Raw genomic sequence first — 13,981 nt, 5'->3', positions numbered from 1 at the left:
ATATTTTCGGCACCGGTCGAGGTCCTGTCGAAAATATTTTCGGGGCCATCCGAGTTCCCGTCGAAAATATTTTTGACGCTGGCCGAGCTTCCGTCGAAAATATTTTCGGTGCCGGCCGAGACCCTGTCGAAAATATTTTCAAGGCCGTCCGAGCTCCCGTCGAAAATATTTTCGGCGCCGTGCGAGGTCCCTTCGAAACTATTTTCGGGGATGTCCGTGCCTCCGTCGAAAACATTTTGGCACTGGCCAACACGCCGTCGAAAATATTTTTGGTGCCGGCCGAGCCCCCGTTGAAAATATTTTTGGTGCCGGATGAGCTCCAATCGAAAATATTTTCGGAGCCAGCCGAGCTGCCGTCGAAAATATTTTCGCCACCGGTCAAGGTACTGTCAAAATATTTTCAGTGCGGGCCGAGCTCCAATCGAAAATATTTTTGGTGCCGGCCGAGCTCCCGTCGAAAATATTTTCGGAGCCGGCCGAGCTCCCGTCGAAAATATTTTCGGGGCAGTCCGAGCTCCCGTCGAAAATATTTTTGACGCCGGCGGAGCTTCCGTCGAAACTATTTTTGGTGCCGGCCGAGGTCCCATCGAAACTATATTCGGGGCCGTCCGAGCCTCCGTCGAAAACATTTTGGCACCGGCCGAAATGTCGTTGAAAATATTTTTGGTGCCGGCCGAGCCCCCGTTGAAAATATTTTCGGAGCCAGCTGAGCTGCCGTCGAAAATATTTTCGGTGCCGGCCGAGATCCCGTCGAAAATATTTTTGGAGCCGGCCAAGCCGCCTTCGAAAATATTTTAGGCACCGGCCGAGCCTCCATCGAAAATATTTTCGGTTCCGGATGAGAGACCGACGAAAATATTTTCGGTGCCGGTCAGAAGCTTGTCGAAAATATTTTTGGTGCCGGCCGAGCTCCCGTCGAAAATATTTTTGACGCCGGCCAAGCTTCCGTCGAAAATATTTTCGGTGCCGGCCGAGACCCCGTCGAAAATATTTTCGGGGCCGTCCGAGCTCCCGTCTAAAATATTTTCGGCACCGGTCGAGGTCCTGTCGAAAATATTTTCGGGGCCGTCCGAGATCCCGTCAAAAATATTTTTATCGCCGGCCGAGCTTCCGTCGAAAATATTTTCGGTGCCGGCCGAGATCCCGTTGAAAATATTTTCGGAGCCGGCCGAGACCCCGTCGAATATATTTTCGGGGCCCTCTGAGCCTCCGTCAAAAACATTTTTGGCACCCGCCAACACGCCACCGAAAATATTTTTGGTGCCGTCCGAGCCCCCGTTGAAAATATTTTCGGAGCCGGCCGAGCTCCCGTCGAAAATATTTTCGGAGCCGGCTGAGCCGCCGTCGAAAGTATTTTCTGCACCGGTCAAGGTACTGTCAAAAATATTTTCGGAGCCGGCCGAGCTCCCGTCTAAAATATTTGCGGTGCCGGCCGAGCTCCCATCGAAAATATTTTTGACGCCGGCCGAGCTTCCGTCGAAAATATTTTCGGGGCCATCCGAGCTCCCGTCGAAAATATTTTTGACGCCGGCCGAGCTTCCGTTGAAAATATTTTCGCTGCTGGCCGAGATCCCGTCGAAAATATTTTCGGAGCCGGCCGAGACCCTGTCGAAAATATTTTCGGGGCCGTCCGAGCTCCCGTCGAAAATATTTTCGGTGCCGTTCGAGGTCCCGTCGAAACTATTTTCGGGGCCGTCCGAGCCTCCGTCGAAAACATTTGGGCACCGGCCAACACGCCGTCGAAAATATATTTGGTGCCGGCCGAGCCTCCGTTGAAAATACTTTCGGTGCCGGCCGAGCTCCAATCGAAAATATTTTCGGAGCCGGCCGAGCTCCCGTCGAAAATATTTTTGCCACCGGTCAAGCTCCTGTCTAAAATATTTTCGGTGCCGGCCGAGCTTCCGTCAAAAATATTTTCGGCACCGTTCGAGGTACTGTCGAAAAAATTTTCGGGGCCGTCCGAGCCCCCGTTAAAAATATTTTCAGTTCCGGCCGAGCTCCCGTCTAAAATATTTTCGGTGCCAGTCGAGCTCCCTTCGAAAATATTTTCGGCACTGGTCAAGGTCCTGTCGAAATTATTTTCGGGGCCGTCCGAGCTCCCGTCGAAAATATTTTTGACGCCGGCCGAGCTTCCGTTGAAAATATTTTCGGTGCCGGACGAGCTGCAATCGAAAATATTTTCGGAGCCGGCCGAGCTCCCGTCGAAAATATTTTCGGAGCCGGCCGAGCTCCCGTCGAAAATATTTTCGGTGTCGGCCGAGCCGCAGTTCAAAATATTTTCCGCACTGGTCAAGGTACTGTCAAAAATATTTTTGGTTCCGGCCGAGCTCCCGTCTAAAATATTTTCGGTGCCGGTCGAGCTCCCTTCGAAAATATTTTCGGCACCGGACGAGGTACTGTCGAAAATATTTTCGGTGCCGGCCGAGATCCCGTCGAAAATATTTTCGGAGCCGGCCGAGACCCTGTCGAAAATATTTTCGGTGCCGTCCGAGATCCCGTTGAATATATTTTTGGTGCTGGCCGAGCTCCCGTCGAATATATTTTCAGGGCCCTCAGAGCCTCCGTCGAAAACATTTTGGCACCGGCCAACACGCCGTCGAAAATATTTTTGGTGCCGGCCGAGCCCCCGTTGAAAATATTTTCGGTGCCGGCCGAGCTCCAATCGAAAATATTTTCGGAGCCGGCCGAGCTCCCGTCGAAAATATTTTCGGAGCCGGCCGAGCTCCCGTCGAAAATATTTTCGGTGCCGGCTGAGATCCCGTTGAAAATATTTTCGGTGCCGGCCGAGACCCCGTCGAAAATATTTTCGGTGCCGGCCGAGATACTGTCGAAAATCTTTTGGATGCCAGCCGTGCCTCCATTGAAAATATTTTCGGTGCCAGCTGGGCCCCCGTCGAAACTATTTTTGGCACCGGCCAAGCCGCCGTCGAAAATATTTTCGGCGCCGTTCGCGGTCCCGTCGAAAATATTTTCGGCACCGGTCGAGGTACTGTCGAAAATATTTTCGGGGCCGTCCGAGCTCCCGTCGAAAATATTTCTGACGCCGGACGAGCTTACGTCGAAAATATTTTCGGTGCCGGCCGAGATCCTGTCAAAGATAGTTTCGGTGCCGGCCGAGCTCCCGTCGAAAATATTTTCAGCACCGGTCGAGGTACTGTCGAAAATATTTTTGGGGCCGTCCGATCTCCCGTCGAAAATATTTTCGGTGCCGGCCGTGATCCCATCGAAAATATTTTCAGAGCCGGCTGAGACGTCGTCGAAAATATTTTAGGCACCGGCCGAGCCTCCATTGAAAATATTTTCGGGGCCGTCCCAGCTCCCGTCGAAAATTTTTCTGACGCCGGACGAGCTTCCGTCGAAAATATTTTCGCTGCCGGCCGAGATCCCGTCGAAAATATTTTCGGAGCCGGCCGAGCCGCCGTCGAAAATATTTTAGGCACCGGCCGAGCCTCCATCGAAAATATTTTCGGCGCCGGACGAGGTACTGTCGAAAATATTTTCGGGGCCATCCGAGCTCCTGTCGAAAATATTTTCGGAGCCGGCCGAGCTCCCGTCTAAAATATTTTTGGAGCCGGCTGAGCTGCCGTCGAAAATATTTTCGGCACCGGTCGAGGTCCTGTTGAAAATATTTTCGGGGCCGTCCGAGCTCCCGTCGAAAATATTTTTGATGCCGGCGGAGCGTCCGTCGAAAATATTTTCGGTTCCGGCCGAGATCCCGTCGAAAATATTTTCGGAGCCGGCCGAGACCCCGTCGAATATATTTTCGGGGCCCACTGAGCCTCCGTCGAAAACATTTTTGGCACCGGCCAACACGCCGTCGAAAATAGTTTTGGTGCCGGCCGAGCCCCCGTTGAAAATATTTTCGGTGCCGGCTGAGCTCCAATAGAAAATATTTTCGGGGCCGGCCGAGCTGCCGTCGAAAATATTTTCGGAGCCGGCTGAGCCGCCGTCGAAAATATTTTCCGCAACGGTCAAGGTACTGTCAAAAATATTTTCGGTGCTGGCCGAGATCCCGTCGAAAATATTTTCGGTGCCGGCCGAGCTGCAATCGAAAATATTTTCGGAGCCGGCCGAGCTGCCGTCGAAAATATTTTCGCCACCGGTCAAGGTACTGTCGAAAATATTTTCGGGGCCATCCGAGCTCCCGTCGAAAATATTTTTGACGCCAGCCGAGCTTCCGTCGAAAATATTTTCGGTGCCGGCCGAGATCCCGTCGAAAATATTTTCGGAACCGGCCGAGACCCTATCGAAAATATTTTCGGTTCCGGCCGAGCTCCCGTCGAAAATATTTTCGGCGCCGTTCGAGGTCCCGTCGAAACTATTTTCGGGGCCGTCCGAGCCTCTGTCGAAAACATTTTGGCACCGGACAACACGCCGTCGAAAATATTTTTGGTGCCGGCCGAGCCCCCGTTAAAAATATTTTCGGTGCCGGCCGAGCTCCCGTCGAAAATATTTTCGGCGCCGTTCGAGGTCCTGTCGATTATATTTTCGGGGCCCTCTGAGCCTCCGTCGAAAATATTTTTGGCACCGGCTAAGACGCCGTCGAAAATATTTTTGGTGCCGGCCGAGCCCCCGTTGAAAATATTTTTGGTGCCGGCCGAGCCCCTGTTAAAAATATTTTCGGTGCTGGCCGAGCTCCCGTCTAAAATATTTTCAGTGACGGCCGAGCTTCCATCGAAAATATTTTCGGTGCAGGCCAAGATCCCGTTGAAAATATTTTCGGGGCCGGTCGAGCCCCCGTTGAAAATATTTTGACGCCGGCCGAGCACCCTGTCGAAAATATTTTCGGGGCCCTCCGAGCCTCCGTCGAAAACATTTTTGGCACCGGCTAACACGCCGTCAAAAACATTTTTGGCACCGGCCGAGCCACCGTCGAAAATATTTTCGGAGCCGGCCGAGCCCCCGTTAAAAATATTTTCGGTGCCGGCCGAGGTGCAATCGAAAATATTTTCAGCACCGGACGAGGTACTGTCGAAAATATTTTCGTGGCCATCCGAGCTCCCGTCGAAAATATTTTTGACGCCGGCCGAGCTTCCGTCGAAAATATTTTCGGTGCCGGCCGAGATCCCGTCGAAAATATTTTCGGCGCCGTTCGAGGTCCCGTCGAAACTATTTTCGGGGCCCTCCGAGCCTCCGTCGAAAACATTTTGGCACCGGCCAACACGCCGTCGAAAATATTTTCGGTGCCGGCCGAGCCCCCGTGGAAAATATTTTCGGTGCCGGCCGAGCTGCAATCGAAAATATTTTCGGAGCCGGCTGAGCCGCCGTCGAAAATATTTTTGGTGCCGGCCGAGCCCCTGTTAAAAATATTTTCGGTGCTGGCTGAGCTCCCTTCAGTGCCGGCCGAGATCCCGTCGAAAATATTTTCGGCGCCGTTCGAGGTCCCGTCGAAACTATTTTCGGCTCCGTTCGAGGTCCCGTCGAAAGTATTTTCGGGGCCGTCCGAGCCTCCGTTGAAAACATTTTGGCACTAGCCAACATGCCGTCGAAAATATTTTTGGTGCCGGCCGAGCCCCCGTTGAAAATATTTTCGGTGCCGGCCGAGCTCCAATCGAAAATATTTTCGGAGCCGGCCGAGCCGCCGTCGAAAATATTTTCCGCACCGGTCGAGGTACTGTCAAAAATATTTTCGGTGCCGGCCGAGCTCCCGTCGAAAATATTTTTGGTGCCGGCCGAGCTCCCATCGAAAATATTTTCGGCACCGGACGAGGTACTGTCGAAAATATTTTCGGGGCCATCCGAGCTCCAGTCGAAAATATATTTGACGCCGGCCGAGCTTCCGTCGAAAATATTTTAGGCACCGGTCGAGGTCCCGTCGAAAACATTTTGGCACCGGACAACACGCCGTCGAAAATATTTTCGGTGCCGGCCGAGCCCCCGTTGAAAATATTTTCGGTGCCGGCCGAGCTCCAATCGAAAATATTTTCGGAGCCGGCCGAGCTCCCGTCGAAAATATTTTCGGAGCCAGCTGAGCCGCCGTCAAAAATATTTTCCGCACCGGTCAAGGTAATGTCGAAAATATTTTCGGGGCCGTCCGAGCTCCCGTCTAAAATATTTTCCGTGCCGGCCGAGCCGCCGTCGAAAATATTTTCGGCACCGGTCGAGGTCCTGTTGAAAATATTTTCGGGGCCGTCCGAGCTCCCGTCGAAAATATTTTTGATGCCGGCGGAGCTTCCGTCGAAAATATTTTCGGTTCCGGCCGAGATCCCGTCGAAAATATTTTCGGAGCCGGCCGAGACCCCGTCGAATATATTTTCGGGGCCCTCCGAGCCTCCGTCGAAAACATTTTTGGCACCGGCCAACACGCCGTCGAAAATAGTTTTGGTGCCGGCCGAGCCCCCGTTGAAAATATTTTCGGTGCCGGCCGAGCTCCAATCGAAAATATTTTCGGAGCCGGCCGAGCTCCCGTCGAAAATATTTTCGGAGCCGGCTGAGCCGCTGTCGAATATATTTTCCGCAACGGTCAAGGTACTGTCAAAAATATTTTCGGTGCCGGCCGAGATCCCGTCGAAAATATTTTCGGTGCCGGCCGAGCCCCCATCGAAAATATTTTCGGCGCCGTTCGAGGTACTGTCGAAAATATTGTCGGAGCCGGCTGAGCCGCCGTCGAAAATATTTTCGCTGCCGGCCGAGCTCCAATCGAAAATATTTTCGGAGCCGGCCGAGCCCCCGTTGAAAATATTTTCAGAGCCGGCTGAGCCGCCATCGAAAATATTTTCGGTACCGGTCGAGGTACTGTCGAAAATATTTTCGGGGCCATCCGAGCCCCCGTTAAAAATATTTTTGACGCCGGCCGAGCTTCCGTCAAAAATATTTTCGGTGCCGGCCGAGCTCCCATTGAAAATATGTTCGGCACCGGTCGAGGTCCTGTCGAAAATATTTTTGGGGCCGGCCGAGCCCCCGTTGAAAATATTTTTGACGCCGGCCGAGCTTCCGTCGAAAATATTTTCGGTGCCGGCCGAGATCCCATCGAAAATATTTTCAGAGCTGGCCGAGACCCTTTCAAAAATATTTTCGGGGCCGTCCGAGCCTCCGTCGAAAATATTTTCGGCGCCGTTCGAGGTCCCGTCAAAAGTATTTTCGGGGCCGTCCGAGCCTCTGTCGAAAACATTTTGGCACCGGCCAACACGCCGTCGAAAATATTTTCGGTGCCGGCCAAGATCCCGTTGAAAATATTTTCGAAGCCGGCCGAGACCCCGTCGAATGTATTTTCGGGGCCCTTCGAGCCTCTATCAAAAACATTTTTGGCACCGGCCAACACGCCGTTGAAAATATTTTCCGCACCGGCCGAGGTACTGTCGAAAATATTTTCGGTGCCGGCCGAGCTCCCATCGAAAATATTTTTGGCACCGGACGAGGTCCTGTCGAAAATATTTTCGGAGCCGTCCGAGCTCCCGTCGAAAATATTTCTGACGCCGGACGAGCTTCCGTCGAAAATATTTTCGGTGCCGGCCGAGATCCTGTCGAAAATATTTTTGGTGCCGGCCGAGCCCCCGTCGAAAATATTTTCGGCGCCGTTCGAGATCCTGTCGAAGATAGTTTCGGTGCCGGCCGAGAACCCGTCGAAAATATTTTCGGCGCCGTTCGAGATCCTGTCGAAGATAGTTTCGGTGCCGGCCGAGCTCCCGTCGAAAATATTTTCGGTGCCGTCCGAGCACCCGTCGAAACTATTTTCGGGGCCGTCCGAGCCTCCGTCAAAAACATTTTGGCACCGGCCAACACGCTGTCAAAAATATTTTTGGTGCCGTCCGAGCCCCCGTTGAAAATATTTTCGGTGCCGGCCGAGCTCCAATCGAAAATATTTTCGGTGCCGGCCGAGATCCCGTCGAAAATATTTTCGGAGCCGGACGAGACCCCGTCGAAAATATTTTTGGTGCTGGCCGAGATCCTGTCAAAAATCTTTTGGATGCCAGCCGAGCCCCCGTCGAAAATATTTTCGGTGCCAGCTGGGCCCCCGTCGAAAATATTTTTGGCACCGGCCAAGCTGCCGTCGAAAATATTTTCGGCGCCGTTCGCGGTCCCGTCGAAAATATTTTCGGCACCGGTCGAGGTACTGTCGAAAATATTTTCGGGGCCGTCCAAGCTCCCGTCGAAAATATTTCTGACGCCGGACGAGCTTCCGTCGAAAATATTTTAGGCACCGGCCGAGATCCTGTCGAATATATTTTCGGCTCCGGTCAAGGTACTGTCGAAAATATTTTCGGGGCCGTCCGAGCTTCCATCGAAAATATTTTAGGCACCGGCCGAGCTTCCATCGAAAATATTTTCGTTGCCGGATGAGACACCGACGAAAATATTTTCGGTGCCGGCCGGGCCCCCGTCTAAAATATTTCCGGTGCTGGTCAGAACCTTGTCGAAAATATTTTCGCGGCCGGCCGAGCTCCCGTCGAAAATATTTTTGACACCGGCCGAGCTTCCGTCGAAAATATTTTTGGTGCTGACCGAGATCCCGTCGAAAATATTTTCTAAGCCGGCTGAGCTGCCGTCGAAAATATTTTTGCCACCGGTCAAGGTACTGTCGAAAATATTTTCGGGGCCGTCCGAGCTCCCGTCGAAAATATTTTTGACACCGGCGGATCTTCCGTCGAAAATATTTTCAGTGCTGACCGAGATCCCGTCGAAAATATTTTCGGTGCCGGCGGAGATCCCGTCGAAAATATTTTCGGCACCGGTCGAGGTCCTGTCGAAGATATTTTCGGCACCGGTCGAGGTACTGTCGAAAATATTTTCGGGGCCGTCCGAGCTTCCATCGAAAATATTTTCGGTGCCGGCCGAGCCGCCGTCGAAAATATTTTAGGCACCGGCCGAGCTTCCATCGAAAATATTTTTGGTGCCGGATGAGACACCGACGAAAATATTTTCGGTGCCGGCCGGGCCCCCATCTAAAATATTTCCGGTGCTGGTCAGAACCTTGTCGAAAATATTTTCGCGGCCGGCCGAGCTCCCGTCGAAAATATTTTTGGTGCCGGCCGAGATCCCGTCGAAAATATTTTCGGAGCCGGCCGAGCTGCCGTCGAAAATATTTTTGCCACCGGTCGAGGTCCTGTCGAAAATATTTTCGGGGCTGTCCGAGCTCCCGTCGAAAATAGTTTTGACGCCGGCGGATCTTCCGTCGAAAATATTTTCAGTGCCGTCCGAGATCCCGTTGAAAATATTTTCGGAGCCGTCCGAGCTTCCATCTAAAATATTTTTGGTGCCGGCCGAGATCCTGTCGAAAATCTTTTGGATGCCAGCCGAGCCTCCGTCGAAAATATTTTCGGTGCTAGCTGGGCCCCCGTCGAAACTATATTTGGCACCGGCCAATCCGCCGTCGAAAATATTTTCGGCGCCCGTCGCGGTCCCGTCGAAAATATTTCTGACGCCGGACGAGCTTCCGTCGAAAATATTTTCGGTGCCGGCCGAGATCCTGTTGAAGATAGTTTCGGTGCCGGCCGAGCTCCCGTCGAAAATATTTTCGGCGCCGTTCGAGATCCTGTCGAAGATAGTTTCGGTGCCGGCCGAGCTCCCGTCGAAAATATTTTCGGCGCCGTTCGAGATCCTGTCGAAGATAGTTTCGGTGCCGGCCAAGCTGCCGTCGAAAATATTTTCGGCGCCGTTCGCGGTCCCGTCGAAAATATTTTTGGCACCGGTCGAGGTAATGTCGAAAATATTTTCGGGGCCGTCCGAGCTCCCGTCTAAAATATTTCCGGTGCTGGTCAGAACCTTGTCGAAAATATTTTCGGGGCCGGCCAAGCTCCCGTCGAAAATATTTTCGGAGCGGCCGAGCCCCCGTCGAAAATATTTTAGGCACCGGCCGAGCTTCCATCGAAAATATTTTCGTTGCCGGATGAGACACCGACGAAAATATTTTCGGTGCCGGCCGGGCCCCCGTCTAAAATATTTCCGGTGCTGGTCAGAACCTTGTCGAAAATATTTTCGCGGCCGGCCGAGCTCCCGTCGAAAATATTTTTGACACCGACCGAGATCCCGTCAAAAATATTTTCGGAGCCGGCTGAGCTGCCGTCGAAAATATTTTTGCCACCGGTCAAGGTACTGTCAAAAATATTTTCGGGGCCGTCCGAGCTCCCGTCGAAAATATTTTTGACACCGGCGGAGATCCCGTCGAAAATATTTTCGGCACCGGTCGAGGTCCTGTCGAAAATATTTTCGGGGCTGTCCGAGCTCCCGTCGAAAATAGTTTTGACGCCGGCGGATCTTCCGTCGAAAATATTTTCAGTGCCGGCCGAGATCCCGTTGAAAATATTTTCGGAGACGTCCGAGCTTCCGTCTAAAATATTTTTGGTGCCGGCCGAGATCCTGTCGTAAATCTTTTGGATGCCAGCCGAGCCTCCGTTGAAAATATTTTCGGTGCCAGCTGGGCCCCCGTCGAAACTATTTTTGGCACCGGCCAAGCCGCCGTCGAAAATATTTTCGGCGCCGTTCGCGGTCCCGTCGAAAATATTTTCGGCGCCGTTCGAGGTCCCGTCGAAACTATTTTCGGGGCCGTCCGAGCCTCCATCAAAAACATTTTGGCACTGGCCAAGACGCCGTCAAAAATATTTTTGGTGCCGTCCGAGCCCCCGTCAAAAATATTTTCGGAGCCGGCCGAGCTCCCGTCGAAAATATTTTCGGAGCCGGCTGAGCCGCCGTCAAAAATATTTTCCGCACCGGTCAAGGTACTGTCAAAAATATTTTCGGTGCCGGCCGAGCTCCCATCGAAAATATTTTCGGCACCGGACGAGGTACTGTCGAAAATATTTTTGATGCCGGCCGAGCTTCCGTCGAAAATATTTTTGACGCCGCCCGAGCTTCCGTTGAAAATATTTTCGGTGCCGGCCGAGATCCCGTCGAAAATATTTTCGGAGCCAGCCGAGACCCTGTCGAAAATATTTTCGGGGCCGTCCGAGCTGCCGTCGAAAATATTTTCGGCGCCGTTCGAGGTCCCGTCGAAACTATTTTCGGGGCCGTCCGAGCCTCCGTCGAAAACATTTTGGCACCGGCCAACACGCTGTCAAAAATATTTTTGGTGCCGTCCGAGCCCCCGTTGAAAATATTTTCGGTGCCGGCTGAGCTGCAATCGAAAATATTTTCGGTGCCGGCCGAGATCCCGTCGAAAATATTTTCGGAGCCGGACGAGACCCCGTCGAAAATATTTTTGGTGCCGGCCGAGATCTTGTTGAAAATCTTTTGGATGCCAGCCGACCTCCCGTCGAAAATATTTTTGTTGCCAGCTGGGCCCCCGTCGAAAATATTTTTGGCACCGGCCAAGCTGCCGTCGAAAATATTTTCGGCGCCGTTCGCGGTCCCGTCGAAAATATTTTCGGCACCGGTCGAGTTACTGTCGAAAATATTTTCGGGGCCGTCCGAGCTCCCGTCGAAAATATTTCTGATGCCGGACGAGCTTCCGTCGAAAATATTTTAGGCACCGGCCGAGATCCTGTCGAAGATATTTTCGGCACCGGTCGAGGTACTGTCGAAAATATTTTCAGGGCCGTCCGAGCTTCCATCGAAAATATTTTCGGTGCCGGCCGAGCTCCCGTCGAAAATATTTTCGGAGCCGGCCGAGCCACCGTCGAAAATATTTTCCGCACCGGCCGAGCTTCCGTCGAAAATATTTTCGGTGCCGGATGAGACACCGACGAAAATACTTTCGCGGCCGGCCGGGCCCCCGTCTAAAATATTTCCGGTGCTGGTCAGAACCTTGTCGAAAATATTTTCGGGGCCGTCCGAGCTCCCGTCGAAAATATTTTTGACGCCGGCCGAGCTTCCGTCGAAAATATTTTTGCCACCGGTCAAGGTACTGTCAAAAATATTTTCGGGGCCGTCCGAGCTCCCGTCGAAAATATTTTTGACACCGGCGGAGCTTCCGTCGAAAATATTTTCGGTGCCGGCGGAGATCCCGTCGAAAATATTTTCGGCACCGGTCGAGGTCCTGTCGAAAATATTTTTGGTGCCTGCCGAGCTTCCGTTGACAATATTTTTGACGCCGCCCGAGCTTCCGTTGAAAATATTTTCGGTGCCGGCCGAGAACCCGTCGAAAATATTTTCGGTGCCGTTCGAGGTCCCGTCGAAACTATTTTCGGGGCCGTCCGAGCCTCCGTCGAAAACATTTTGGCACCGGCCAACACGCCGTCGAAAATATTTTTGGTGCTGGCCGAGCCCCCATTGAAAATATTTTCGGTGCCGGCTGAGCTCCAATCGAAAATATTTTTGGTGCCGGCCGAGATCCCATCGAAAATATTTTCGGAGCCGGACGAGACCCCTTCGAAAATCTTTTGGATGCCAGCCGAGCCCCCGTCGAAAATATTTTCGGTGCCAGCTGGGCCTCCGTCGAAACTATTTTTGGCACCGGCCAAGCTGCCGTCGAAAATATTTTCGGCGCCGGTCGCGGTCCCGTCGAAAATATTTTCGGCACCGGTCGAGGTACTGTCGAAAATATTTTCGGGGCCGTCCGAGCTCCCGTCGAAAATATTTCTGATGCCGGACGATCTTCCGTCGAAAATATTTTAGGCACCGGCCGAGATCCTGTCGAAGATATTTTCGGCACCGGTCGAGGTACTGTCGAAAATATTTTCGGGGCTGTCCGAGCTCCCGTCGAAAATAGTTTTGACGCCGGCGGATCTTCCGTCGAAAATATTTTCAGTGCCGTCCGAGATCCCGTTGAAAATATTTTCGGAGCCGTCCGAGCTTCCGTCTAAAATATTTTTGGTGCCGGCCGAGATCCTGTCGAAAATCTTTTGGATGCCAGCCGAGCCTCCGTCGAAAATATTTTCGGTGCTAGCTGGGCCCCCGTCGAAAGTATATTTGGCACCGGCCAAGCTGCCGTCGAAAATATTTTCGGCGCCGGTCGCGGTGCCGTCGAAAATATTTTCGGCACCGGTCGAGGTCCTGTCGAAAATATTTTCGGAGCCGTCCGAGCTCCCGTCGAAAATTTTTCTGACGCTGGACGAGCTTCCGTCGAAAATATTTTCGGAGCCGGCCGAGCTCCCGTCGAAAATATTTTCGGCGCCGTCCGAGCCCCCGTTGAAAATATTTTCGGTGCCGGCCGAGCTCCCATCGAAAATATTTTCGGAGCCGGCCAAGCCGCCGTCTAAAATATTTTCGGCGCCGGTCGCGGTCCCGTCGAAAATATTTTCGGCACCGGTCGATGTATTGTCAAAAATATTTTCGGTGCCGGCCGAGCTCCCTTCGAAAATATTTTCGGCAGCGGACAAGGTACTGTCGAAAATATTTTTGATGCCGGCCGAGCTTCCGTCGAAAATATTTTTGATGCCGCCCGAGCTTCCGTTGAAAATATTTTCGGTGCCGGCCGAGATCCCGTCGAAAATATTTTCGGAGCCGGCCGAGACCCTGTCGAAAATATTTTCGGGGCCGTCCGAGCTGCCGTCGAAAATATTTTCAGCGCCGTTCGAGGTCCCGTCGAAAATATTTTCGGGGCCGTCCGCGCCTCCGTCGAAAACATTTTGGCACCGGTCAACAGGCCGTCGAAAATATTTTTGGTGCCGGCCGAGCCCCCGTTGAAAATATTTTCGGTGCCGGCCGAGCTCCAATCGAAAATATTTTCGGTGCCGGCCGAGCCCCCGTCGAAAATATTTTCGGTGCCAGCTGGGCCCCCGTCGAAAATATTTTTGGCACCGGCCAAGCTGCTGTCGAAAATATCTTCGGCGCCGTTCGCGGTCCCGTCGAAAATATTTTCGGCACCGGTCGAGGTACTGTCGAAAATATTTTCGGGGCTGTCCGAGCTCCCGTCGAAAATAGTTTTGACGCCGGCGGATCTTCCGTCGAAAATATTTTCGGTGCCGGCTGAGATCCTGTCGAAGATAGTTTCGGTGCCGGCCTAGCTCCCATCGAAAATATTTTCGGCGCCGTTCGAGGTCCCGTCGAAACTATTTTCTGGGCCGTCCGAGCCTCCGTCAAAAGCATTTTGGCACCAGCCAACACGCCGTCAAAAATATTTTTGGTGCCGTCCGAGCCCCCGTCGAAAATATTTTCGGAGCCAGCC

The sequence above is a fragment of the Haliaeetus albicilla genome, chromosome 14 (genome assembly GCF_947461875.1).
Source record: "Haliaeetus albicilla chromosome 14, bHalAlb1.1, whole genome shotgun sequence".
Lineage (NCBI taxonomy): Eukaryota > Metazoa > Chordata > Aves > Accipitriformes > Accipitridae > Haliaeetus > Haliaeetus albicilla.
Note: the sequence above shows the minus strand (reverse complement) of the source record.